At 46.0% G+C, this 27,879-nt stretch overlaps 1 long non-coding RNA gene across 5 annotated transcripts; it reads left to right on the top strand.

The window, feature by feature from the left end:
- Positions 1-27,856, top strand: LOC119544620. Of its 5 annotated transcripts, XR_005218882.1 has the most exons (5): positions 68-116; positions 11,524-11,654; positions 12,385-12,576; positions 20,047-20,381; positions 21,403-27,856. It is a non-coding gene; the product is annotated as an uncharacterized LOC119544620 (long non-coding RNA). The 5 variants fall into 5 exon arrangements; XR_005218881.1 differs by lacking the exon at positions 11,524-11,654 and having other exon boundaries at positions 20-116; XR_005218884.1 differs by lacking the exon at positions 11,524-11,654 and having other exon boundaries at positions 20-116; positions 20,258-20,381; positions 21,403-27,855.
- Positions 27,857-27,879: the final 23 nt, after the last annotated feature.

The following is a 27,879-nucleotide window of genomic DNA, read 5'->3' as shown; positions in this document are numbered from 1 at the left end:
CCTGAATCCCAGCAGACCAGCAACAACAAGTCCAAAGAGAGGAGCAGGGCTAGTCACAGCCGTGACATTGAGAAGTTGCTTCAGGGACAAAAAAATAAGAGCCCAGAGAAACTAAGGTAAGGACACAAGGCACCCAAATGCCGTCTAATGGGCTGATTCGGGTTGGGGCCAATGGCCTGACGTGTCCCTTTGTGCCTTATATGACCTGACAAAGCCGTGGCCACAATCCATGGCAAAGACCACCCAGCCTCGGGAAGGGTCTCAGTCATCACCAGGGATGTCTGCGAGGAGGGACGGAGGCTGCGGGACTCACTCTCTGCCCGCAGACTGCTGACGTGTTGGCACTAAACGAGCTCCTCTCAGCATCTGCTCCGACTTCTCACTTTATAGAAAAGCCAGATTCAGCGAGGACCAGTGACTGACCCAGGGCCTGTTGCTAATTAGTCGACAGAGCCGCTTCCAGCAGTTTCTGGCGTAGTAGTTTCCAGGTGGGAAAGGAGGCTTGGAGAGCCGTTTGAGGGCTGCAGCTGGGGCAGGAGGGGGCCTCCTCGCGGGCGTGCTGCTAGACCCCCAGAGAAGCGGCTGGAGGACTTTACAGGGCAGCGACTGCTCGCAGAACCCAGTGCAGTGGGGAAGGGGCATACAACACTACTGCGAAATGGGATTCTTTTCTGTTTGAAGGAGAAAATCCATTTATAGTTCATGTGTGATCAGATTTTGGCATCACTGCCAGCAGATCTGAGAAAAGTCTTTGCTTTCTCAAACTCTAAAGCCTTTTCACTTTTTCCTAGCTTCAAAAATTCCTTGATTCCACTTCAAAGCTCTTATAGATGCCAATTCCACTTAGCGTGGAGGCTCTGACCAGATCTGACTTTTACTCGCCGTCCAGCTGCCTTCCCCCCCGCACATCTGCTCCGTCTGCTTCCAGAGGGGTGGGCGAGTGTCTCTGCTCAGAGGCCCATGGAAGTTCAAGGGGCTCCAAGACCGAGTGTCTTCAAGGCCAGGTTTCCTCTGGGGGGTGGAAGGAGAGGGCTGGGATCACCCCAGCGGGGAAGGGACCTCGGTGGAGGAGCAGCATCACGGCCACCCCCCACCCCCAGCCTGCTCTGGCCTGCGACGGTGTTTTTGTTCCTTCCGAGCCAGGCTCAGCTTGCAGGGACCTGGGGAAATGAGGACAGCGCTGACCGTTCCCTTCCGAGGGGCTGAGCCAGCTCCCGGCTGCTGACAGGATCAGAGGGGCGAGATGGGACCAGCTGGGGCCTTCCTCCCGCGTTAACCCGCAGTGTCTGTCCCGACACAACTGGGGGTGACCTAATTGGAGACCCGTTTGAGTGCTGTAGCTGGGCGAGTGCTGTAGCTAGCCCGCTAACTGCTAGACTCCAAGCTGACTTACAGCCGCCTGCATCTGCATACAGCACTGTGGGGCTCTTCTGTAGACAAAGGGGTGCGTAGGAGGGTCCCATCTCTGAGACGACAAAGCAGGGGCCCAGGAGCCTGAACACCCCACAGTGCTTTGCAGCCACACCCCCGCCACCTGCCTGCTGCCAGTGCTGGAGGTCCACGGTGTCAACTGAGCCAAGTTCTCTGAGGAGACTTGGCTGTAGCGAGAGACGAGGAGGAAAGGAGGGAGTGCACAGGGGGAGGCTGAGGCAGGAGGTGAGGGGGGCAGAGGGAGCAGAGGGGCCTGGTAGGGTGCTGCTGGAAACTGACTCCGCAGGGGCTCTCAGGAGAAGTGCATTCTTCTCACATGCCTGCTGGGTGTGCCGGGGGACACAGACCCTGGGGACAGGGGCACCCCAAGGTCCTCGCTACTTTTTCTATGGTCCCAAGACCATCAGCTTCAGTGTTGCCTGGAAGCTTCTTAGAAACACAGACTCTCAGGCCCTGCCCCAGACCTCCTGGATCTGGATCTGAATTTCCATCTCAACAAGGTCCCTGGGAATTTGTGGGTACATTAAAATCTGAGAAGCTCTGCTCCAGATCACACAAAACAGTTAAAGTGAAATTGTTAAGGAGGCTGACAGCTTCCATGGCTTGGTAGCTTCTCAAATGGCCCCAGCTCAACCTAATGAGCTAGAATCCTACTAAAGCCCTTAAGTTCATTTGATCTCTATTTGGGTTTAAACTGTTACTCTGTTCGCCTGTTTACACAATCACTGGGCCACTGATGCAAGGTGATTTGATCTGCACTGAGGGAGAAGGTCTCTTGGTTGGAGTTTGTTGTTGCTGATTTCCCACAGGCAGCAGTCAGGGCATCATGCCTTGGATTCTGGGCTTTGGCCAAGTGCGATCACCTTACTCCCAAGGGCCCAGGCGTGTAGACAAAGATCTGCCCACAGAACGAGCTGCAGGAAAAAGAACCAAGCTTGGCATCGATTCACCCCAGTGTGTTGGGTTTCACCAGACTCATATGGCCTGTTGTATCATCTGGTGGGTTAGGAAAGAGGAGCCTGCCCAAGAAACTGAAGAAACAGGACTGGGCAAGATGACTTGGCATGGGTAGCACAAGACAGAATCCACTGGGTTGACCTGAGAGCACATACTATGAAAAGGAGAGCAAGACAAAAAAAGTAACTGAAGGGCAAAGGAAACAAATGAATATTTACTGAAACTGTTTTGTTCCAAGCACAATTTCACACTTGACTTTGCTACAAGCCAAAGAATAAAAACATTCTCATTTTTTAAGATGAAAAACTCATGTTCAGGGGCTACATGAAGTTCCTAGCTGTCCATTCTTCCAACCAGCCATCCATCCATTCATCCATCCATCCACCCATCCTTCCTTTCATCCTTCTAGACAGCCAGCCAGCCGTTTATCCAGCCATCCATCAAATACTCTTAACTATGTCTCTGTGGCTTATGGGAACTTAAAATAAGGTATTAATTTTATTAACAATTAATACTTACAGGTAGTAATTGTTTCTTGACAATCAAGTTGCAAGAAAGGTAATAATTTTGTTTTTATTTCTAAGAGGACATCAATATGGTCCAAATGCTCACCGAGGTTGGTGAAGAGTGCAATACTGTGTCTCCCCTATCCTTCCCAGGCTGGTGCCAGAACCCCAAGATTCCACTCCCATATTCTTTGTCCAGGTCTGTTTTCCTTTCAAAGGAAATCACAGGTTGTTCTTCTCCCTTGGAGCTAGGCTTCAGCTTGGGATTCTGAGGTGCCCAGGAGGCTCCCATCTGAGCTCTGCTGCCCTCAGGCCCTGCACATGGGGGTCCCGGCCAGCCCACCCCAAGCCCTGCTGTTTCAGCCTTCCCAGCTGAGTCGGCTCATGTGACGAAGCAGCGGTCTTGGACTTGCAGCCCGATAGCACTTTCAGATGGCACAGCCCATCGGACACAGCCTCATGAGAGCCCCCAGGCTGAGCCCAGTCAACCCAGCGAACATTGAGAGAAAATACGAAATTGTTCTTTAAGCCACTAAGCTTTGGGTTGTTGGTTACACAGCAGTAGAAAACTGGACCAAGGGCCAAACATGACACACCAGCCAGCAGAGTGCCACAACCTAAGAAAACCTTCCACAGTGACATCAGTTTAGGAACTGCCTGGTCGTAGAGAGACATGATTGGTTTAATCATCTCCAAAGAGGGAAGGAAGTGGAGGTCAGTCTCTTCCAAGTGACCACAATGGGTGAAGTTTGTCACTAAGGCCAGCCCGGATCCAAGGGCAGGGATTGGCATGGGCAGAGATGGGAGGGTTTGACAAGGCCATTTTGAAGACTCTACACAGACCTGAATCATAAGGGCTGGGGCTCAGGAGCCCCAAACTCAGGGACGTGGGGTGGGTATTGGGTGAGAAGAGGGGATTTGGGTTGACAGGAAGGGAGACACTTTCTCTTTTGAATTTGTAACAATAAAGCAAACAAAAAGGTCAAGAAATAAAATCTTGAGGCTTAAAGTATTTATGGGTGCAGAGCAGAAAGGCTCTTTGAGACTGTGTGTCCATTGGTACCAGGACTTCCCTGGAATTTTATGATGCCTTGGATCAGCTGCAGAAGGCTGGGGGGGGGGGGGGGGGAGATTATAGGAGACGTTGTGTGCTGAATTCTCTATTTCTGTTTTTATTTGCTTCTGTAATTACAAGGTTAGATGATATTTAGGGTAAAAAATTAAAGATCCCTCACCTGAAGGTAGAAAAAGAAAAACCATATACCTCAAACTAATAAGAAAAGTTTTGAAAAATAGCCCATGTCATGGGAGTAGCCCTTCAGAAATTAAACTGTGTCATTAATGCTTCCATAATTAAAATAATCTCTGGTTGGTACAGGACCCCATAGCCAAATAGACCAACTCCAAAGGGAAGTGGTAACCTTTCAAATGCAGTTAGTAAAGACTGTTGTTTTTTCAATAAAATGTTTTGGGACAAATGGCTAGAAACCTGGACAAAAATACACTTTGAGTCTTATGCCTCTAAAATTAAATAAATTCAGAACCATCAAAGAATTGCAACATATGAATTTTACAGAATGAAACAATGTTGAAAAGTTTTGGAATCTTGGGCTGAAGAAGGCCTTTATTTTATGTCCCAAACTCAGAAATCATAATGAAAAATATTGATAAATGTGACTACATGAAAATTTAAAACAGCTGTACAAGAAAAACACCTCTAACAAGGTTGAAAGCAAGTAAAAAATTGGGAAAATATTTTTCACACATATGGCTTACAAAGTCTCGTATACAAAGAATGTTTATAAAAAAATTAGAAAAAAATTTACCCCAACAGAAAGAAATGACAAAAGGTCACCCAATGCACATACACCCAGAAAAAGAAAGAAAAATAGCTAGTAATTATGTAAGAGATAAATACAGTATAACAATAAGGTAAAAAAAAAAATTATCTATCAAATTCAGGGATATTATAAAGATTGAAAAAACCAGTGTTGACAAGAGTCTTTTTTCATGTTTAGTAGGAATCTCAAATTAGAACTAAGTGGCAGACAGTTTGGGAACAGGTGTCATAATGCAAAATATCTCCAACTTTTGAGGCATTATTTTCTTAAAGGCAATAATTTCACAAGTTTAAAAGAAGAATGCACAAAGTGCCATATAAAGTAGCTTTAAAAACAGTGAAAAAGAAAGAAAGAAACAAACAAAAACTCTTAATTCCAATCAATGAGGATTGGCTATGGAAGCTATGATAAATACAATGGCATGCCACACAAAAATAGCAATGACAGATATGCCTATTTGTGGAGGCTGAACTATTTCTATGGCATATTGTTGATAGAGAAAAAGCAGATTTTAGAACAATGTGCACATTATGATCCAGTTTGTGTAGAATCGTAAGCATGTATCTACATGGAAAAGTATCAGTTTTCCCTAAGTGCCGTCTCCCTGGAGCTTGTTTCAGAAGAGGGTGTGCCCTCACGTCCTTTCCCAGTCTCCCAGGGGACCCCCGCTCCTGAGGTGTGTGTCCCCCTGCTTCACTCAAGGACAGTCCCCGTCTTGGGGGAAGGACTCCATTCTCCGTCTCTAATTTTACGGATTGAGGATCCTGAGCTAATATCAGCAACAGTTGTTTCCAGGTAGTTGAGTTGGAGGATTTCTACTTTCTCTTTCTATTTTCTGCGCTGTTTGACCTTTGTCTTCCCCGCACTGTGCATGCATCACTTCTACAAAAACAAAGAACAAATTTTCAGGGGTAAGTATAGAATCGCCTGCAAACGGCTGAGCCATCGTTCTCCTGGCGGCATTTGCGAAGAACCCAGAACATTTATCAAGCCTCAGAGGGATCTGACAGCACGGCCCGTTCGTGTTAGGAGCCGCCAGTCCTGGGATAACTGTGATCCTTCCCGTTTGTATCTTGTGTTCCAGTTTTCAAAGCGTTTCACATCTTCTATCACCCTTGAAATCTTCAGAGGCGCCTGGAGTGCAGTGAGGAGATCTGGGAGGTGCGCTTGGCATTTCCTGGTAGACCAGCAGCTCGTCTGCAGCAGGCACGGGTGCTGGGAGCGGGTGCTGGCCTGGGGGCCCCGGCCGCAGGCACAGCACGAGGGCCTGGCCCCTTCCCGATGCACGAAGACTCCCATACGATGCTATTTACAAAGCAAAAGTAAAGAAGAATAGACAAACAAACAAAGCCTAAATGCCCATGAATGGGTAGTGGCGAGCTCCTTCCACCCCACTGTGATGTGCAGGAATCTGCCTTGGATCCGTTGTGTTTCCTGTCTTTATTCTTTCTCAGTTAGTTACACAAGGACTAAGAATGGGCCAATCCGATGTGAAAACACTGAATTAAACTTCCTCTTCCAGCATGCCTCGCTGAGCATCCAGGCAAGCTTGACCGTGAGAGACAGCCCAGGGCTGACCGTGGAGTGATCTCCCCACACCCACTCGGCCTCTGGACACGCTGGCTGGGGCGGGGCCAGGCTGGCTCAGCCCCCGGTTTGGGTTGGGTGCCCCCTCCTCGGGCCCACTGCTGTCTGCGTTTGCTTTGGCTGCACCCGGACAAGTTGGTCATGGGGTCTGGCCTCTCGGAAGCCACTTGTGTCGGGCCTTGGACACCAGTCTTGTTTACTTTTAAAAATTTATCATGGTAACATCTATATAACTTTAAATTTGCCATTTTAACTATTTTAAGTGTATAATTCAGTTATTACATTCACAATGTTGTGCAGCCTCACCACTATCTATTTCCAAAAGTTTTCCATCACTCCAAACAGAAATTCTGTATGCATTAAGCAAGAACTTCCCATCCCCCAAGTCCCAGCCTCTGATAACCACAATCTTTCTGTCTCTATGAATTTGCCTACTCGGAATAGTTCATATAAGTGGACTCATACAATAGTTGTCCTTTTGTGTCTGGCTTCCTTCCTTGAGCATAATGTTTTCAAATTTCATCCATGTTGCCACTTGTTATCAGAACTTCACTCCTTCTTGTGGCTGAGTACTATCCCATTGTAGGGATAAAGTACCACATTTTGTTTTTCTGTTCATTAGTTGATGGACACTTGGGTTGTTTCAACCTTTTGGATGCTGTGCAGAATGCTGCTATGGACACTGGTGTACAAACATCTGTTCAAGTCCTTGCTTTCAATTCTTTTGGGTGTTTACCTAGGAGTGGAGTTGCAGGGCCATATGGTAATTCTAGTTAAAACTGCCAAACTGTTTTCCACAGTGGCTGCACCATTATACACTCCTTCCAAAAGTGCCCCAGAGTTCCAGTTTCTCTGCATCCTTGCCAAGATTTGCTATTTTCTGGTTTTCCTTTTTTTTTTTTTAAATAATAGCCAAGTGGGTGTGAAGTGGTATCTCATTGTGGTTTTGATTTGCACTTCCCTAATGGCTAATGATGTTGAGCATTTTTCATGAGCTTATTAGTCATTTCCCTATCTTCTTTGGAGAAACGTCCTTTTGTCATTTTGCCCATTTTTTAATTGAGTTGTCTTTTTGTTGAGCTACAGGAATTCTTTGTATTTCTAGCTATTAAACTCTTATCAGATAGGATTTGCAACTTTTTTCCCCATTCTGTAGGTTGTCTTTTCACTTTCTTGATCATGTGCTTTGATGCACAAAAGTTTTTACTTTTGATGAAGTCCAATTTATCTCTTTTTTCTTTTGTTGCTCATGCTTTTGGTGTCTCTTGTCATTTTGAATGCAGCTCTTCCAGGGAGTGAGTGAAGTATGATTATTTTTTGGACCTCCCTTGTAAGATACTTTGGAATTATCATCTCATTGGAACCAATAAAAGTGAAAACTGCCTCGGTGACTTCCCAGAAGTGACCCAGAGGGTCACGATTAAAGAGAAGGTTCTTACTGCTGGGTCTGCCGCATGGTTCTGGGAGCACAGGGCCTCTGGGCAGCACAGCCCCACCCTGCAGGATGTGACCAGAACCCCAAATGCTCACGGGCCCCTCTTCCTCCCTGCTGCCTGCTCTCCTGAGTGAACGTAGCCGGACTAGAGAACAGAGCGAGGCCCCTGGGCGGGCGCTGGGAGCCAGCCTCGCAGAGGTGAGGAATGCATCCTCTCAGCAAGGCCGCCGCTGCCCCCGCTGAGCAAAGGAGCAGCCGTAAGAAAACAGCGGGCTGCTGAGCATGCCGGGGGATGTCTGTGTCCACAGAGGCTGGCCTAGTAGGGAAAAAGCCATCAACCAACCAAGTCAAAAAGCTGCAGCGACGTGCTGCAGGTAAGGGTATGCCTGGAACACTTGACTAATAAATGCAGTGACCCCGGGTAACCCTGTGTTCTTCTCTGGAGATATAGTCAGTCTGCCTTGGCACATACCTTAGAATTTGTGGCATGTTGGTCAACTGCACCATATGAATGGTTGAAGTTATTTGTTTATTCTTAGCGGGGGCTTCCCCCTGGACGCACGCACAGGGCAGAATGGAAGTGTCGATGTCGGCAGGAAGCTCGCGTAGACCCCTTCTCACCCAGGGGAGGGCCTGTTGGTGGCCCGGGCTGGTCACCCGGCTGCCCCTTCTACCTCTTTTTCGTCTGGGCCAGTGTCAGACCGGCAGGTGCTCAGAGGCCATGCCTGGACACGTGGGGGCCAGGTGTCGGTGCCCCCTGCCGCTCCTCCTCTCCATACTCCCCACCCCCAGCACAGACCCTCACTGCTTTGGGCACAGGCCTCGGTGGCTCCTGCTTCTGCTCGGCCCTAACCTTCTTGCAAGAGCTGAGAGCACACAACTCAAATCCCTACGCACGCCATGCCCTGGCAGTGTGGGAAGTCTGGCCACTTCCTGTCACAGAGGGGGAAACTGAGGCTCAGAGGAAGGTGGCAAGGTGCCCAGTTTGAGCTGACTGGAGATCTGGCTGGGCCAAAGGCCTCTGCACCCCCTCCCACGGGACGAGTGAGACATCCGCAGTGGCCGCAGCCCCCACCCAGAGGAGCTCTGAAGGCTCCCAGGAGACCCCCAAGGGGGCTGCAGAAAAAGGGCTGCAAGGAGCCCCTCGCCCAGTACTGGCTGTCCGGGAAACCATGTCGGCCCCACAGGCTCTGCTCGCCACCGGCAACCCCCACACCTCTCTGCCCCAGCACAGCTGATCTCCAAAGCTGGGAATGCTGAGTGTGTGGGTGGCGACGCCTCGGCGAGTGAGTCCAGCCAACCTGGGGTGGGGGCCCCGTCCCTTCATGGCCACGTGCCCTGGCTTGGCTTTCACTTGGTGGACCTCGGTTTCACCCTCTTTGCAGCTTCCTTTAGGGAGGTGAGCTACCAGGCATCAGAGCTCCCAGCACAGGAGTGGACTTCAGTGGGCCCTGGTGAGCCACTGTGGTGCTTTGAAGCTGTCTGTGTCCCAGAAAAGATCATGTTCTTAGAACTAATCCATTCCCGTGGGTGGAGACCCACTTCACGTAGGATCTTTTGGTGAGTAGGATCACAACTTAAGTTGAGATGTGACCCACTTCATTCAGGGTGGGTCTTAATCCTCTCAATGGAGTCCTTTATAAGAGGATGAAAGACAGAGAGAAGACAGAAAAGAGCCCCAGAGAAGCTAAGAGATGAAATTCAGAGAAGTTTGGAGAAAAAAAAGCCACCAATGAAGCCAGAAGCTGAAGCAATGAAACCCGGGAGAGAAGGCCCAGCAGATGCAGGCCATGTGCATCGCCACGTGACAGAGGAGTCCAGATATCATCTCATGATGCCTTGATTTGGACATTTTCACAGCCTCAGAACTGTAAACTTGTAAGTCAATAAGTCCCCATTGTAAAAGCCAACCCACTTCTGGTATAGTGCATTGCATCAGTTTTAGCAAACTAAAATACTCTTCCGGTTTGTTAATGCTGCCATTATGCAAAACACCAGAAATGGATTGGTTTTTATAAAGGGGATTTATTAGGTTATAAATGTACAGTTCTAAGGCCATAAAAGTGTCCAAACTAAGGCATCAACAAGAGGACACCTTCACTGAAGGAAGGCTGATGGCGTCCAGAGCACCCTGTCAGCTGGGAAGGCACGTGGCTGGTATCTGCTGGTCCTTTGCTCCTGGATTGTTTCAAAATGGCTTTCTCCAAAATGTCTCTAGGCTTCTGTCTCTCTTAGCTTCTCTCAGTTCTCCACTTCTTTCTCCCAGGGCATTTCTCTATAGGTGTCTGGGGTGCTCTCTTAGCTTCGCCAGGGCAAACTCTGGGCTTCATCCTTAGCTTAGCATCTCCAACATCCTTCTGTTTGCATCTCCCATTGTCTCCAACCATCAGCCCCTGCGTTGGCCCCTGAGCTCTCTTAAGTGCTCCAGGGAACTAATCAAGACCTACCCTGAATGTCGGGATTTACACCTCCATGGAAATAATTTAATCAAAGTTCTCACCCACAGTTGGGTGAGTTACATCTCCATGGAAACACTCAATCAAAAGGTTCCCCCTGAATCAAAAAGGTTGATAAGTCTGCCCCCACAAGATTGCATTAAAGAACATGTCTTTTCTGGGGGATATAAGAGATCCAAACCGGCACAAACACCTATCCAGGGCTTTAGGTTTCAAAGGGCATACTTGGGATCCTCTCTAGAGGTGGCTCTGGGAAGGGGCACCCATGCCCCACGCACACTGGTGAGTGCAGTGCCCTCCTGAGACTGGAGGCCCTTGGCCCTCACGAGGCGGCAGTGTGGAGGCCGCAGCCCCATCGGAGCACATCACCCATCACCACCCAGCAATCAAAGTGTTAATAAGCCCAGAACCTTTTAAAAACCAACCTGGAGAAGTTTGGATTTACTTTTACAGCTATTTCTAATTAGCATTTATATTTGTCCCTGTCTGACAGCCCATCATGACAGTTTAAATGTTTTTTCTGTCTTTAGCTGTCATTTACTTGCTTCCTCTCTCTGGATGGCACAGCCATCCTTCCCCTTTCCCCTCTCCTTGCAGGGCCCATATGTCTGCTTCGTCATCTCAGAAATGCTTGTCACTTCCTCCTGGCAGGGGCTGCCTCGATGGGGGCACTTGGCAAAGGTGTTATTCCAGAAGTCAACATCAGAACACAGAGACTGCAAAAGAAGGCACCAGCTCACCCCTGGAGTCTAGCAGAGTCGCTTTTGCCATTTCCGAGTCTTGTTACAAATTTGTGGTGGTGCGTGCAGCCACTGCTGAGACATGACCGATCCTCTCTAGTGGCCACGGGCAAAAAATGGCATAAGTGCATGACACGCTGTGTGTCCAATCCAAAGCAATGGATTCTCGACTAGAACTTTAAATCCAGTCGAATTCAATACAGGAAGACTGAGCATTTGAAAAGATCCCCTGGGATCCAGGGCCCCACCCTCAGGAGCAAGTGCTCTGTGGGAGAGACACATCTGTGACTTCCTAGGAGCCAAAGTGCCAGAAGAGCCACGCGGAGATCACAGGGGCCTTCCTGGAGGAGGTGGCATTGGCGAGGGCTGCAGAGGGCGGGAAGTCACTCAGCAGTGGAAGTGGGGGAGGAGCCCTCTGAGTAATGAAATTAGGATGAGAAAAGGCCCAGTTGGGTCCAAGCACCCAGAGTTTCCCTGGAGCCCCCATTTGCTGGGGGTGATGCACGACACGTGGGGTGGAGGGTGGGGGGCAGCTGCGGAAGGACCTGTATCATCTATATTGGTCTGCAGGGGCCGGAGTCCGACTTTGAAACCACAGAGTTTACTACAGTGTTTGTGTCTAATCACAAAAGCAAACCACTGGGTGAGGAGAGACGGGGAAGGCGGCAAACAAAGGCTGGAAGCTAAAGTGACAAAACTGGGTAAGAGCGGCTCTCCCTGACTAGGGGGAAGGCAGCTGTTCCCTTTTTTTCTTCTTTTTTTTTTTGGTAATTTTCTAAATTTTTAAATTTCTCAAAACGAGAGCTCAGGATTTGCCCAGGCGTTTGTATCATTTCGTGATTTTTGCCTGGGACTCAGAGTGACCTTCACTGATAAACGGGCTTGGGGCTTGTTCCAGCTCAGAAGTTTTCATTGACGTTCTCGTTTTCAGTTGTTCTTTGTTCCATTGCATCCGGTGTCATCTTTGGGAGAGATTATCCGTACGCTCAATGTCCACTCTCTTTTCCATACCCATCGTTGCGCATTTTTGTTTTTACCCTTGTCCTTTGCTGTGGGTCCTGAGACAGTTTCTCAAGTTTGTTCTTTACGTCCCGACTCGGCTCTCTGCAGCATCGAGTTCACGGACTTCTCCTCGCAAGCAGAGTTCTCGTCTGCGGCTCCCGCTGGGTCCCCTCCTCTGTCCCTGTCCCCCCGAGCCCAGCCAGGATTTTGGTCCCTGCTTGCTTCTCATCCGGCTCCCTTTTCATCTCAGTCTGTCACCGTGTGATCTCACTCTTCAGCTCTATTCAGTTTCTTGAATTTTATTGAGAACACAGAGCAGATGCTTTCTAAAAATTGCTGTTTATTCCGCAGTGACGGTGACTCTATACTATTCATATCCTCATACGCATACGTGTGTATTTTAAATAAGCTCTCCCTCTGCTTCTTGAGGGCTGGATGCTCACGTGTACGCTGCACGGTCCTTGTGAAGATCTGCTCATCTTGACGTCTTGTCCCTCAAGAGAAGCCGCCTTCCCGGGCTTGCAGGATGGGCTCTCTTGCTTCCTCCACCGGCCACGTGGCTGCCTGAGAATGTTCTTCTGTAGCTGAGCTGTGCAGTGGATTTGCTTGTCCGGCCTGGAGGTAACTGCCTCCTTAGCTTATCTGGTGCAGATAAAAGGGCCAGCCCCACCCCAGACGGGATCACATCCTTACCCCTCAGCCACCTTGCAAACAAGGGTGGAATTTCCTCCCAGATAACTTGAAAGTTTATGGTAATCCTCTGGCCAGAAAGAGGGACTAACGCAGGAGAAGCTACACATGCTCAAGAGCTCCCCCGGGGTCAGCCCCTTCTGCCGATTTCCCATCCTAGAGTGGTGTCCGCACCCACTGTTCACTCCCCTGTCAGTGGGGCTGGGGGTCCCCGCCACACCCCACAGGCCCCAGGCAACCTCCCTGAGGCAGGGAAGTGCAGGGCGGGGGTCCTTGGAACTCTGCTCCCAATACCGTTCTCCCTTCTAGCTTCATGTTTCCTCTCGTGACCCCGACTGTGGGTGGTAGACATCCTTCCGGTAGACCCGGGACCAGGGTTCCCAGCTTCCCAGCTTCTCCCACGGGGGTGCCGTTGGGGGTGGGCAGAGGGGAGAGTCAGTCCAGCACATCGTGCAGTGCCTCAGCCCACGCGTCTCTCCGACGATCGTTGCTACAAGGCGGGCGGAGGGGCGGAAACGGAGAGGTTTCACTGCCTGTGGCCTGATCAGTGCCCTGTGGCTTGTGACTCGTCTGCAGAACCAACGGGCCACCCACCAGGGGACCCTCGCATTGGGGAAGAGGGGGCATGTCTGGGAGGGTGGGCCGAGGGGCGTGGTTATACGCAGTCTCTTCCCACCATGACTCAGGTTAAAGTTTCATTCACGCAGTAGCCCACTGGGATTGAAACATCACTGCGAGAGTACAGAGAAAAGCAGGGATTGTGACGAGTCAGCAAAGTAAATCGTGCTTGTGACGTTCTTGCCTCTGATGGTCACGAGACTGGGGCGGGAGCGGCCAAGGCTGGGTTTTCTCCCGTGGTGAGGGGTGTCCTCTTCCCAAGCCCCAGCTTAGAGAGACTCAGACACCAAACCTTTCTCGGATTGCATTTGCTCTCTCAGTACCTGTCATAGGTTGAATTATCCCCCAAAAGGATACATTGACATCCTCACCCCTGGACCTGTGGGTCTTTGAAGACGGTATTAGTTAAGTTAAAATTGGGTCACAGCAGAGAAGGGTGGGCCCTAAATCCTATAGGACTGGAGTCCTGTAAGAAGGGAGAAGAGATAAGGACAGCACAGGAGGGGAGAAGGACAGAAGAACGTGGCAATGGAGCAGAGACCGACTCGCTACGGCTTCAACCGCGGCCCGCGGGCACCACCAGACACAAGGAAGACGCAAGAGACAGCTCTCCCCTGGGCCTCGCTCCCCACCGACACCTGCATTTTGGAGTTCTGCCTCCAGAACTAGGAAGGAATGATTTCTGTTGTTTTCAGCCACCCGGTTTATGGTCCTTGGCTATGATGGCCCCAGGAAACTACGACGGTACCCAGTGCAGGGGAACCCGGCTGGTGTGTCTCACGTTCAATTTGTACCTGCCCAGGGCTTTGAGGTTCCAAAAACAATCAGGATAAACAAACTCATGGAGACAGAATCTAGAATATGGGTTACAGGGTACAGGGAGGGGGTAGGGAACAGGGAGTTAAGGCTACAATGTACAGGGTTTATATTTGGATGACAGAAGTTTGGGCAATGGATGGTGGTGATGGTAGCACAACACTGTGAATGTAATTAACAGTATCAAACTTACATACATACGAGTGTGGTTAGAAGGGGGAAATGTTAGGTTGTATATATGGTACTAGAATAAAAATTAAAAAAAAATCCATGTGGAGGGGTATTAAAATTAATAATGAAAATAAATGAACAATAAGAAAATAATTACTTAAAAAATATGTTGCCATGGGGTAGTCCCCCTTGCATACTGTGCTTTACTGTACCTAAATGGTCTCCTCTGACCTTAGCTCCCCTCAGGGAAGAAGGCAAGTGGAGGATCTTAGCTTCATTTCCTGAATGTGGAATTGATGCTCAAATTGGTTAAATGCTTTGCACGGTCAGAGCTGGGTCTCGGAACCCAGGGAAGTCGCCGTGCCCCCTCCTCACTGTTCTGCCTCCACCAGGTGAGTGGAAGTCTTTTCATACAGAAACAGCTTCTCAGCAGGAATTCTAATTCTAGACATAGAGTTTATGCTTTCTGCCCTGCACCTCACAGAAGTGAGGACCTTTCTGTCAGCTTCAGGGCTAGGTTTGACACCCCTAATGACAGGGATGCTGAGGGATCATTTGGGAACTCAATAAAATCCTGCCTTTTTGGGAAAACATCTGACCTCTTTCCTGACTTCTGCAGTATGGGGAAACCCGTAGAGAGGGAAGGCTCATTCTCTTAATGAGAAAAGAGGTAAATGAAATGAGGAGTATTTTGATTACCTGAGACAGCATCAGCAAACTTATTGTGCACCGTGGGGAGTTGGTACAGAAGTTAATTGTTTACTCAGGAAATTTAAAGGCCAGCAGAGAAGAGATGAGTCAAAGCAGTAGCTGATGCAAAGACAGAAGCCTTGGAAATGCTGATTTATTCTTGGCATAATTTCAGCATTTCAATATGTAAAATTTTAAACATGTGATAATTTACCTTCATCTACCAACTCCCAGCTTCAGGTCATGGCCAATCTTTTTTTGTTGTTTTTCATCTAAGCTACCTCCTGCTTCTCCCTTCCTCCATATTATTTAGAAGTAAATTCAGGACATCATAAAATGTCTTCTGTAAATGTCTCAGTGTATATCTAAAAGATAAGGACTCATTGTTTTAGGTGTGACCAGAGTTTTGTGGTTAACACAAAAAATGTCTTAAAATCATCCAAATATTAAGTGATGTTCAAACTTTCAATTGTCTCGTGTGTGTCAATTTATTTTGTTAAATTTTTTTTGACTCTGAGTCCAAATAAGGACCACTCTTCGCAACTGGTTCGTGTTTCTCTAAGTCTCTTTCAATCTGTATGCTTTGCCTCCATGTATTTTTTCTTTGCAATTTATCTGTGGAAGGAATATTCCTGGCACGTTTTTGTTTTGCGTATTCATTATTTTATTTCAAGTTTAAGGAGGGGAGTGAAGAAAGAAAGTCTGGGGTCCCTGTAACTATCCTGGGTTGTTGATGCATGTGGTTTTTTTATGATTGTCTCAAAATGGGGAATGCAGACAAGAAATTTAGGATGTATGTGTTCTGGTCTTTCTTTGTTCTTGGTAAGAACTCAGATTTAAACTCTCTGTGGCTGTGCATAGGATGGGTTGAGATGTATGCAATTCCCAAACATTCAGAAGAATCTCTGAAGATGAAAGCCAGAAATACAAAGCTCTCAGGGGGGTCAGGAAGGCATTTCAAGTCCACAGTAATAATAAGTAACACTGATTGAGCACCAGCTGTGTGCCAGGCCTTAGGATCAGCCCTGTGAATGGATTATAATATTTGTTCTTCTTGACCAGAACTCTTTTTCACAGAACAAAATGACATAATCTAAAAAGGACCTTAAATTGTCACTGAAGCATTCACCACTCTTTCTAGTACTCTGAAAGCTTCACAGGGAAAAAGACAGAAAAGAATCCTTTGCTTTACTTCTAGTTCCTTGTAAATAATAGGATAATTATTAATAATCCATAAATATTTGCCATTAGTGGCTGTTCTGGTTTGCTAATGCTGCCAAGATGCAAAATATCAGAAATGGATTGGCTTTTATAAAGGGGGTTTATTTGGTTACAAAGTTACAGTCTTAAGGCCATAAAGTGTTTAAAGTAAGTCATCAGCAATTGGGTACCTTCACTGGAGGATGGCCAATGGTGTCTGGAAACCTCTGTTAGCTGGGAAGGCACGTGGCTGGCATCTGCTGCAAAGTTCTGGTTTCAAAATGGCTTTCTCCGAGGACATTCCTCTCTAGGCTGCAGCTCCTGAAAAATGTCACTCTTAGTTGTTCTTGGGGTGTTTGTCCTCTCTTAGCTTCTCTGGAGCAAAAGTCTGCTTTCAGTGGCCATCTCCAAAATGTCTCTGTAAGCTGCAGCTCCCCTCTCAGCTCCTGTGCATTCTTCAAAGTGTCCCTCTTGGCTATAGCAAGCTCACTCCTTCTGTCTGAGCTTATATACTGCTCCAGTAATCAAGGACCATGCTGAATGGGTAGGGCCATGCCTCCATGGGAATGATCTCATCAGAGTTATCACCTACAGTTGGGTGGGTCACATCTCCATGGAAACACTCAAAGGATTCCAATCTAATCAGCACTAAAACGTCTGTGCCACAAGATTGCATCAAAGAATATGGCTTTTTCTGGGGGACATAATGCATTCAAACTGGCACAGTGGTCTATTAATGCACTAGTTTGTAAAAGAAGGGAGAAGAAATGAAGCTAATTTTTATCACATATTAGCATTTGAAGGTTAAAGGAAAATCATTTGTTTCCTGTACTGGTGAACTACACTCTGCACTGGCACTGAGTACCATTCCTGAAAATACAATAGAATGCATTTTACAAATTGGCTCAAAGGCACCAGACAGCTGCCAAGCCAAAGAGGAAGTGAGGAATCAAGATCGTGGGGAGAAAGAAAACCCAGAGGAATGAGCCCAACATCTGGCTCCTTTTCCTCCCTGAGTCGTTCTCCACAACTGACCCCAAAACTGATCAGTTGAGAATATGCCCAAACTGAGAGGGAGAAGCTCAGGAACCTCATGGGGTTGGATGGACAACAAAGAGTTAAGCGCCTACAGAGAGAGGAGCTCCTGGTGTTCAGCTCGGATTAGGAGAGGTTATGCTCCACGGAAAAGACTTTGCTGAAAATAAACCAGCCTTCCCAAGACCGAGTCAGCTCAAGCCCAGACAGCATCAGGGGCACCCCACCCCCACCTAACTACCAGAAGAACAACTAAAGCCTTTGTGGAGGAAGGTAATGTAATCCAGAACTGCAATTTATGCCTAAAATTATTTATTCATAATGTGCATCATTCGATAAAAATTTACCAGACATGTGATGAGATGCTACTAAATTACCAAAAAAAAAATAAAAAAATAAAAAAAAAAAAAATAAGGGGAAAAAACAGATAATAGAAGCTGGTCTAAAGAAAGTGCAGCTATAGGAATTATCACAGATTTTTGAATAACTGATTGATATGTTAAAAATTAGTTAATGGAATGGATCATTTTGATAAAGAGCTGAAACTTACGAAAAAGAATCAAATGGAAATGTGAGAACTGGAAAATAAAATAAAATTAAGAAATAATTCGATGTAATTAATAGCAATTCAGACACAACAAAAGGGAATATTAGTGAACTGGAAGATGGATTGGTGGAAAATAGCCAGATGAGGTACTTAGAGAAAAAAAGGATGACAAATACAGAGAAAGAGCATAACAGATATATGGCAGATGATGAAAAAGTCTAATATACATGCAGTTATAGTCCCAGAAAGAAACAGAAAATAGGAAAGAACAATATTTAAAGATATGTTGACTGAGGATTTTCCAAAATAGTAAAATCATCATGCCACATAATTAAGAAACATTACCAACCTCAAGTAGTGTAAATAAGAAGAAAGTCACAGCTAGGCCTATCATAGAAATACTACTGAAAACCAAAGACAAAAAGGTAATCTTAACAGCAACTGGGATTGGAGACAGGGAAAAATATATTATTTATAAAGAATCATAAATAAAACTGATTGCTGATTCCCAAGAGAAACAATGGAAGTCAGAAGACAATGGCACAACATCTTCCAAGCACTAAAAGAAAATAATTGCCAACATGGAATTTTATACCCAGCAAATATATCCTTTAAAAATAAAGGTAACACTGAGAATTTCCCGAATAAAATCTGAGAAAATTTACAATCAAATCATACAAACTTAAGGTATGTCTAAAAGAATGTTCTTCTAAGAGAAAGAAAATGATCTCAGATGGAAGCATGGAAAAGAAGCAAGGAATAATAAAGAGTAAATTGTGAGTAAATCTAGTAGAGTATTAAGTATATAGAATGGTGATAATCACGTCATATATAGTTTAAAATGTATGTGTAGAATTAAAATACCCATCAACAGTAGCATGGAAGTAAATAGTCAATGTATTCTCAGGCCCTTGCCCTGTGTTGAAAGAACTACTTTATTTTTGAGCTTTATAAGCGAAGGACACATTTTTAAAAATCCCTAAGCCTAAAATAAACTCTAAAAGAAGAAAAAAAACATAACTAAGGACCTGATAGAAGGGAGAGAAAACAGTACAAAAAGATTAAGAAAAAATAGAAAACAAACAGCAAAATAGTAGTTTAAAGTTCAGGAAAATACATTTGCAATTCATTAACCCATGGCCCATATCCAGAATATATAAAGAACTCCTATACATCAACAAGAAAAAGTCAGAAAACCCAATAGGAAAATGGCAAGAGACTTGGACAGGCTGCTCACAAAAGAGGGTATCCAAATAGTCAGTAAACATGGAAAGTGCTCACTCTCATTAGTCATCAGGGAAATACAAATTAAAACCACAGTGTGATGGAAAGGCTAAAATTAAAAAAGATTGTGCTTACCCAAGTTGGCAAGAATGTGGAGCAAAAGAACTCATTCCCTGCTGGTGGGAGTGTAAATTGGCAAGTAATTTAGGAAACCGTTGGGAGTGCCTCCTGCAGCTGAACCCACCCATGTTCCATGTACAGGAGGTGACCCTCCAGGTGTGCACCCAGCAGAAATTCATACCTGTGTACACCCAAACACATCGATACTCCTTACCCCAGAACCAGGCACAGAGGAGAATACACTGCATCTTTCCTTTCACGTAAAGTTCAAATCAGGTTAAAAGTCAGGAAAATGGTTACTGCTGGGGAGAAAGGGATGGCTGTAACAGGGAGGGGACCCTGGCTTACGGGCCATGCTGTTTCTTTACCTGGTGGGAGTCACACTGGTGCATTCACTTTGTGAAAATCCAACAAGCATACACTTAGGATTTAGCATTTTTCTGCATGGAAGTTAAACTTCATTTAAAGAGTTCATTTTAAAAAGTAAAAGAGGCCAAGGGTCATTTTATTAGCTATGGTTATGTAAGTACAGATATTCCAGGAAACTCATTAAAAACATGGTCTAGGAAAAAGATGATGTAATGCCGTTAGAACATCACTCTGAGAAAACGCCAGTGACTTCAGTGTTGGGTAAAGTTGCAAGGCTAGTGCAGCACTGGCAGATGATTGCGGAGTGAGGTGGGGGTGCTCCTGTCGGCAGTAACACTGTGGGGGGCCCGTGTAGGGGGCAGGAGCAGCTGCAGGCTCCCATTCCCTTAGCCCACACCTGAACAGGAAACGTGCTCCCAGCTGGGGTGGGGCAGCACATGGAGAAGAACATGCCCCCCTCCTTGCCCTAATTACAACCAGAAGCCAACTTGGACCACTTCAGCCTCCCTGGGCACGTGGCCTTGTTTCCTTATTTGTTTGCTTGGGCTTGCTAGATAGGCAAAGTCCACCAACTGACTTCATCAAATTCATTAAACCAATGGCCCCTACAGATGCACCAGGGTCAGCTTTATGTCTCCGACCAGAACTACCCAGCTCCCCTCTGATGGAAACCACAGGGGCTCAGTGGTGCTGGTAGCCATCCTGGGATGCCTGTAGACAAGGGCAAGGAGAAGCACGAAGGGCTCAAGCTCCTGTGGGATGGAGGATGGAGCTGAGCTGAGCTGAGCACACCCAGTTCCTGCTTCCACGTTCACCTTTCAGATGAAGCCACGCTTCCTCCAGGAAGGAGCCGGTGAGGGCCAGAGAGAGACGGGGACGTCTGCTAATGAGGCTCCCGCCAAGGGGAAGGTGACACAGCAGTGGGAAAGAGAGAAGTCCTGCACGGGTGAGTCCGTGGCCTTTCCATATGGGTGTCTTTGAGCCTCCCTGGCGGCAAGACAGATGGGAGAGGGCCCACGGGGGTCCCCAGTCCCTGGGTCTCCTTGGACATCAGAGTCTGGCCTGTTGCTCTGGGGGGCCAAGGTGGGTTGTAGGTGACCTGGGCCCAGGACTCATGTGGGCTTGGTGGAGTTGGAGGTTCTGTCCCGGGGACTCAGACAAACCCCTCAACACCCCACAGCCTCTGACCCCACCTCAGTTAAAGCGGGCTGCAGGGTGGTCTCCTTGGGGCCTTCTGGCTCTGAACCTGTTGACCTCACAGCAGCCTATGGGCTGGCACAAAGTTCCCAACATTTCCGCCATCTCTCTCTGCATGGGTGCCCTCTGCTTCTATATTCTATCCCTGTCAACAGAACGCAACACCAGTTGTGGGGGACAAAGCACACCCCACATAATGTATTTTTCACAGTGCTTCAAAAATTGGCTGGAATTGGGAATTGGGATTCTTGCTGGGTTTGTGAACTCCGAATCGTGTTCCAGGGAACTTTCTAAGGGCCGATAATAGTTTCACATAATGGAAACACTCCCAAGCTCAGTGGCCATCACAGCTCTAACGGTGCCATTTGTAAAAGAGTTTTTAATTAGGCAGTGTTCACTTACTGTGCGGTATTATGCTTGGGTCCTAATCCTCTGAATTAAGTGGCTAATCATGAAAAATACCTCTCACTCTTCTCCAGATTGGTTCTGCTCTTCACAGTTCTAGTTTGGTTTTTTAATAGAGAGGTATTGGGATTATATAATATTTATGTAATAGAGTGCCGCTGGAAATCCAATAGGTGATAGGATAACTAAGGACTACTTCTTGAAAACACTACTTTTCCACAGTTATGACTTTTCTAATTTTAAGAAAGCAGCAAGGCTCAAATTATTTTAAATTTTAATCTATAGATTACTTAATATTGCCCAGTGTTACAGAAGAGCGTGAAAGAGAATGAAAGGGTTTCTGGTTCAACTTCCTTGCTTTACAGGGGAAGAAACTGAGGCACAGATCTGTGACGTGCCCGTTCAAGGTGCATGTTTCCAGAGTGGCAGCACCGGGCCGGATTCCAGTCCTGAGACCCAGCCCATGGGAGCCCGTGGATCCGGAAACGTCCATTAGTAACCTCTCAGCTTCATCCCCGAAGATAAAGCTTTATTTACACAGGCTGCTGTCAGGAAGCGTGAGTATACTTCTAGGCTGCTTCCTGTTGCTTCATGCCTTTTAAAAAGATCAATACTGTATCTTCTCTTTGGTGTGCTTGAGAATGACAGGATAAAACCAGCTGAGGTCAGAGAGCAGAACGTTCTTGCTGAATTAACCATGACCTGTTGGAATCCCACTACATAATTCGCACACAGCAGAATGCACCGGAACTCTGTTTTTCTCCCAGGAGAGTGGTCGTTGTGACAGAGGCTCTTGGCTGCCCGGGCCATCTGCTGGGCAGTTCTCATGAGGAGAGTGGGTCCGAGCGTCCTCCTTGGGCGGCAGCTTCTGTGCTCTCTGTCCATGGGCGGCTCCGGTCAGCGAGGAGGTGGAGCTGCCACACTGGACGGAAACTGACTCCAGAAGGCTCCTAACTCCCCTTCGCAGGCGAGATTCCATGCCCCGCGGCCACCCCAGCCAAACTTCTGTGCACATTTGCAAGTTTTGCAGGTTGCCCTTTTCTGACATGAAGAGATGATAAACTCAGAGGTGGGCCCCTCTGCTGCAAAAGGGCTGCGAAGACATCAAAGACCCATTCGGCCCCGAGTCTTGCCGTCAGCCTGGCGGACGCTGGGTCTGCTCTTTGAAGAGTGTATTTGACATGTTCACTCCACATTCATTTATTCTCCTTCCCTGCAACATTTTTAATCATTGTTCCCTCTTCCTGCTTCAAGCTTAGCGGAGGTCTGACTGAGCAGCAGGATTCCTGGGTTCTGCCCCTGCAAAGCTGGGTGTGGGTCCCCCCAAGTGGGGGCAGGTGGGGAAGCAGCCCTGGGCACCCAGGAGCGTGTGTCTACCTCTCGGGGGCAGGAACCGGCCCTCCAGAGCCTCACCGAGCACAGGCCTTGGGCACTTTGTCTAGAGGTCACCCTACTCAGCTCCCACATTTCAGATGAGGAAAGAGAGGCTCTGAGCGTGTTCCCAGCGTCCTCCTGCCCATAGACAGATCAAATGACATGACCGGCCTGGCCCTGGGCCACAGCGCAGAATGTCCGGGGCTGGGGATTGGGGCTAGGGCTAGGGGTCCACAGAGCAGACTTCTCCCTCTGCCCCAGGTGGAGAGCAATTTGCCATGGCCTTCATTTCTATCTGCCCCTGAAGTCTACAACTAGAAATTTCAAAAAATACCATGACGGTTTTCTCTTTTAGAAAGTAGTCACTGTGCCCAAGCAGGGAAATGCCAAGTGGTGGGGACTAAGGCCCACCTCAGGGGCCAGCTGGGGAAAGCAGAGGCTGTGGGGTTCACTGAGACCACCAGGATGGGCTGGGAGCCTCTCCAGGCCAGGGCACCCACAGCTGCTGGACACTCCTGCCCAGCCCTAGGACTTGCGGGCTCTGGGAACACCCCCTGGGAGCTCTGACCGGCTGGCACTTAGCTGTGCCTGGAGCTGCTGGCACCCTTTATGGAAGGCAGTTCTGTAACACTGTGCAATTCTGCAAGGAGGAGGCAGAGACCTGGGGAGTGACGGACCCCCTGGGTCACCCGGCTTCAGGGGGAGTTCCTGGCGTTACCCGGGAACTTTTGTCTGCTGCCTGCTCCTTCTCCTCCCCTCTAGGCTGGCATGCAGAGCCGTGCCACTTACCGATGACATCTACAAAACAAAGGCTTCCGAGCTCTCAAGCGTGATTAGTTCAGGGCGCTGCGAATGTATAGGTACGTGTGCAACGTGACGATCGATGCACGGTGTTACGGGTTGAATCGTGCCCCCCAAAAGTCCTAACCCCTGGTACCTGTGACTGTGACCCTATAGGAATTAAGGTCATTGCAGATGGATTGAGTTATGTTAAAATGAGAACTGCCACCGATCCACCAGGACTGGTGTCTGCATAAAAAGGAGAGGACAGACAGACACCGGGGAGAAGACCAGGGTACAGGGAGGCAGAGACCAAAGTGCTGCAGATGGATTTCAAGGACTGCAGGGAGACACCCCAAGTTAGCAAGAGGCAGGGAAGAGGAGGCTCCCCCGCAGGTTTCAGAAGAAGCCCGGCCCTGCTGACACCTTGATTCCAGATTTGTAGCTTCCAGAACTGTGGTTTCAAGTCACCACTTTGCGATACTTTGTTACAGCAGCCCCAGAAACTAAGACTTTGGTCACATGACCCTTGGCTATCGCTGATGAGCCAATGCTTGCAAGTGAAGCTTGTCTCATTAAAATCACTCATTATACCGTATCAACTTACTTCTTTAGACTGTTGATCGAGAATAAGAAAAAGATAGCAAAGCCAGTGACTCTTCATGAGAAGCAAAAGTGATATTGAGACGTTTTTCCTTTTCCCCAATGCCTGAGATCTTCATCAGACAGGGAGAGAGAAAGGAAGTGGAATTCTTTTATTAAGATGCCCTGTCCATCATTTGAATTAAAAGTGGGAATTTTAACTAAAAAATTCTCAGTTATTCCTCTTTGAAACACGGGGTGTTGGCTTCTAGAGATCCGAGTTTTTTGGCCTTTCATTCTTGACATTTGTGTCTAGACAGTTTGCAGAAGGTAAAGCTATAAACCAAATTGACCACTACTTGATACTCCAAGTGGGGTGAGTGACCTTCTCCAAGGACAGGGGCACTCAGGGGCTAACGTGGGCTTTGCTCTTTGGGATCCCAGGCTATGGATAACGCGTCTCTTACACCTTTGAATTGCCTTCTTCATAAATTCCTTGAGGGAATGGACTTCGGTGATGAAGAAATGTCTTATGTAATTCATAAATAAGAGCACATACACCACCACGTTGCATCTTACTACAACCACAGCTGCCTGCAGCCACGGTGGCACTTGGCCACCCTGCAAGCCACTGCCCACACTTTCAGACATGAAGATGCCCTTGGATGGCTGGGAAGTGTGGACCCGACATCCCGACCAAGGGCTTCCCAGGGGGTAGCTTCCTCCACCCTACAGATGAGCCTGGAGCAGTCCCCCCATATTTCATTTCTCCCCTTCCCCTCTCTAATGACATGACACAAGCAGGGACAGGCATCTGTACCCATCTCTACCCACCCCCATCGCCACAATGGCCGATGGCAACTATGCTTGTCGGAAATCCAGGCTGTCTGACCACTGGGCCAACAATGTAACTTACCGGTCAGACAAGGACATTTCCAAGAGCCAAGGGTGGCACTAAAAATGTCATTATTATTACATTGACATGTAATGTTTGAAATATTTATTTATTAACCAACAAATCAATCACATTATGTTGATGTATCCATAAAATAGTTCTATTAACAAACGAGTTTCAGAAATAAAATCCTCACTAAAAAGAACATATCTGTGTTAATTAAAACAAAATAAAAGTAAAATCCTTTATATAGGCTACCTGAATATTATAAAATAACATAAGCAGATTATTCTTGAAATAGTCTCAAACTTACTTTAATCTGTTTCTTAGCTGTTTCTCTCTCCATAAGATTTCTTTTTACTCTTTTATCTTTCTCATCTTCTAATAAAATTGCAATCTTCATATTTTCTTTTTGTGGTTAATAAATTTGAAATTGTAGACACCATCAAATGATTCTTCTCTGCTGACCATATATGTTCAATTGATAAAATATTCTCTCTATGGATACTGAGATATCAAGTAAACTCAGCATATTTTGCTAAATAGGAAATAATCTCCATTGTATTTTTTCATATACAAATGTGAAAGTATTTGAGGCTAAATGTTGTCACGGATTCCATTCATATTCTTTCACTCAGAGTACATTTCTTCACATATTTATAATTTGAAACTTGTCAAATAAATTTATCTATTATTTATGATACTTTCGAATGTTCCACCTTATTTAGATCCTACAAAATTGTAAGTCATCTCAATTTAATTCCATTTTGTCATAGAGTATAAATTTATCCAATTAAAATAGGGGCTTTTTCAAAATATTTTCTCTAGAACTTGAGACATACCCAAGCACAGCTATAGAGTTTTGAAATCAAATCTTTACTGGAGCTCTCATCACTTAACATGTTCAGTTTCTCCTTTGCTTCTGGTCCATTTATATTTTTTGTAATAGCTGATAAAGTTGGTTTTAATTTAACCATCTTGCTATTTTTCTATTTGCTCCATCTGATTTGTGTCCCTCCCTATTTTTATTCAGGTCCTTTTTGATTATTCCATTCTATTGGATATATAGAGATATACATCTTCATATTTTTTATTTTAGTGGTTGCCTAGAGATTGCAATATGCATGCATCCTTGATTTAGCAGCGATTTTCCACATCCAAAGCAATGCAAGTGTGATTGTCATGGAGGTGCTCTGTAGGTTCAAGAGAACCTGTTGCAAGGGGCACGGTAGGGGCAGCCTCCAGCTGCTGCACCTGCAGATGTGCTACAGCATCGTGCCAGGCCAAGCTCCGCCCCACCCAGGCTGCTCCCACCAGTGAGGGAGCATGGAGGGAAGGCACAGCTGGCTCAGTCCTGCCCTTCTGGATGCCTCTGACAGGTAGTCTTTGCTTGGAGATCCCCACCCACCTGCTGAGATGGGCAAGACTTTCTTGGAGCTGCACTGCAGCCTGAGGCTCTTCCTGCCCCATCCTTGCTCCTTCCGTCTCTTCTTTCACAGATGTTAGACCAGCATCACAGTCCAGTGAATTCTTCATTTTGGATATTGTATACGTCAGTTCTGGAATGTCTGCTTGATTTTTTAAATAGATCTCAATTCTTTATTGATATTCTCCATGTTTTATTTTGTAACTCTTTTTCTCTATTTTCTTTAACATATTAATCATTGCTATTTAAAGACCTTGTTTGCTAACTCTGATGTCTGAGTCATCTGTGAGTCTGATTTTCTTGTCTGTGGATAAAACATTTACAAAGGGAGACACTATTTTCCTTCAAAGAGTTTAAATTTTCTAATGTGCTTTCCTATATTTTGACGATTGTCTTCCTTCCAGTTGCTTTCTGATGTGGTTTCTCTCCAGTACTCTGAAACAGTTATTTTTTAAAATAATTTGTTTATCTTTTATAATTGTTATTGGCAGGAGGATTAAAGCAACAGAGGCTACTTCATCGTGATTGAAAACTAAACTCTCCCTTCCTTGCTTTTAGATAGATTTCAATGCCTTCTTGTTCATGGTTTTGCTTTCAATAATTGTACCTGCTAAAAGCTTCAAAAGCTAAAGTTCTTTGGCACTCCATCCAGTGGATACTTTAAGGAAAAATTTTTAAGTGGCTTGTAAAATTAAAGTGCCATTAATAGCACTGTAGAACATTTAGGTTGATTTACAGAACTTATTCTTAAAATTACATTTATTATGGACAACAGAGAGAAAAAATGTATTGCCATTATATGTATTATTTATTCAACATAAGTTTTATCACAAAAATGTTTTATAATTTGCTTATTCTAACTGCATATGCATACATATGCATATGTGCTCATATGTATATGTACATATATGATTGTAAAGTTTGATGGCTAGAGCTTTAATTCAGTCGGTTGACTACCATAGCTTGTTTGACAAATTTATGAATTATGTTTGTACCATAACTAACTCCAAATTACATTCCTTAGACTTCTTAGTTTAGCGAGTGCATTGCTCTTACCACAATTCTGTGTTCCACCAAACTTTGTATTTATATTGTCACTGCAAAACAACTAACTTTATTTCAAGGCTGTATTTTTTGACTGAATGGCATTCACAATAATATCAGATGTTTCCCCTTCAAGCGATTAATTTTCCAAGGCTTTACTGTGATTCCTGAATTAAATTTTTAAAAAATTGAATGTTTTATTAAAATTAACTTAATGGGATTTTTGTTTGAAGTATGTGGTAACTCTGACTAAAAATGAAAACCGCTGGCATTTTTTATCTGTTTGAGAAGTCCTTCCACACATGGAGCCAACACATTAACCACTTTCGCCCCACTTTTCTTGCATACCTATGAAAACTTGGAATTGAATATGAGCAAAATTAATTTAGAAGGTGATCAAAATGAAAAGTCATGCTTCACAGAGCATATGTAAGTGTACTTTCTGCGTCTGCATTATATTATGATTTTGGAGGGCAAATTTTTTTATTAATAATGATTAACATTTTAAAGTAGATGCTGATACTTTTTCAGCAGATTTGTGTCTTCTGATTTTCGTAAATTCAGGGTTGTTGTCATGGCCCCATGGTGGGTAAATTCTTGGGCGAAATGCATGTTCTGTGTTCATCAATTTATTAAAAAACAAATGAGTACTTACTTTTAAAAAAAATCAAGTATGTACTTTTTAAAACTTACTGTGCTAAAAGGTTTCATTGCAAATTTAAAAAGCATTACCAAATAATA

Source organism: Choloepus didactylus, chromosome 9 (assembly GCF_015220235.1).
Source record: "Choloepus didactylus isolate mChoDid1 chromosome 9, mChoDid1.pri, whole genome shotgun sequence".
Classification (NCBI taxonomy): domain Eukaryota; kingdom Metazoa; phylum Chordata; class Mammalia; order Pilosa; family Megalonychidae; genus Choloepus; species Choloepus didactylus.
The sequence above is the reverse complement of the archived record's forward strand: the minus strand, read 5'-3'. Positions and strand labels throughout refer to the sequence as shown.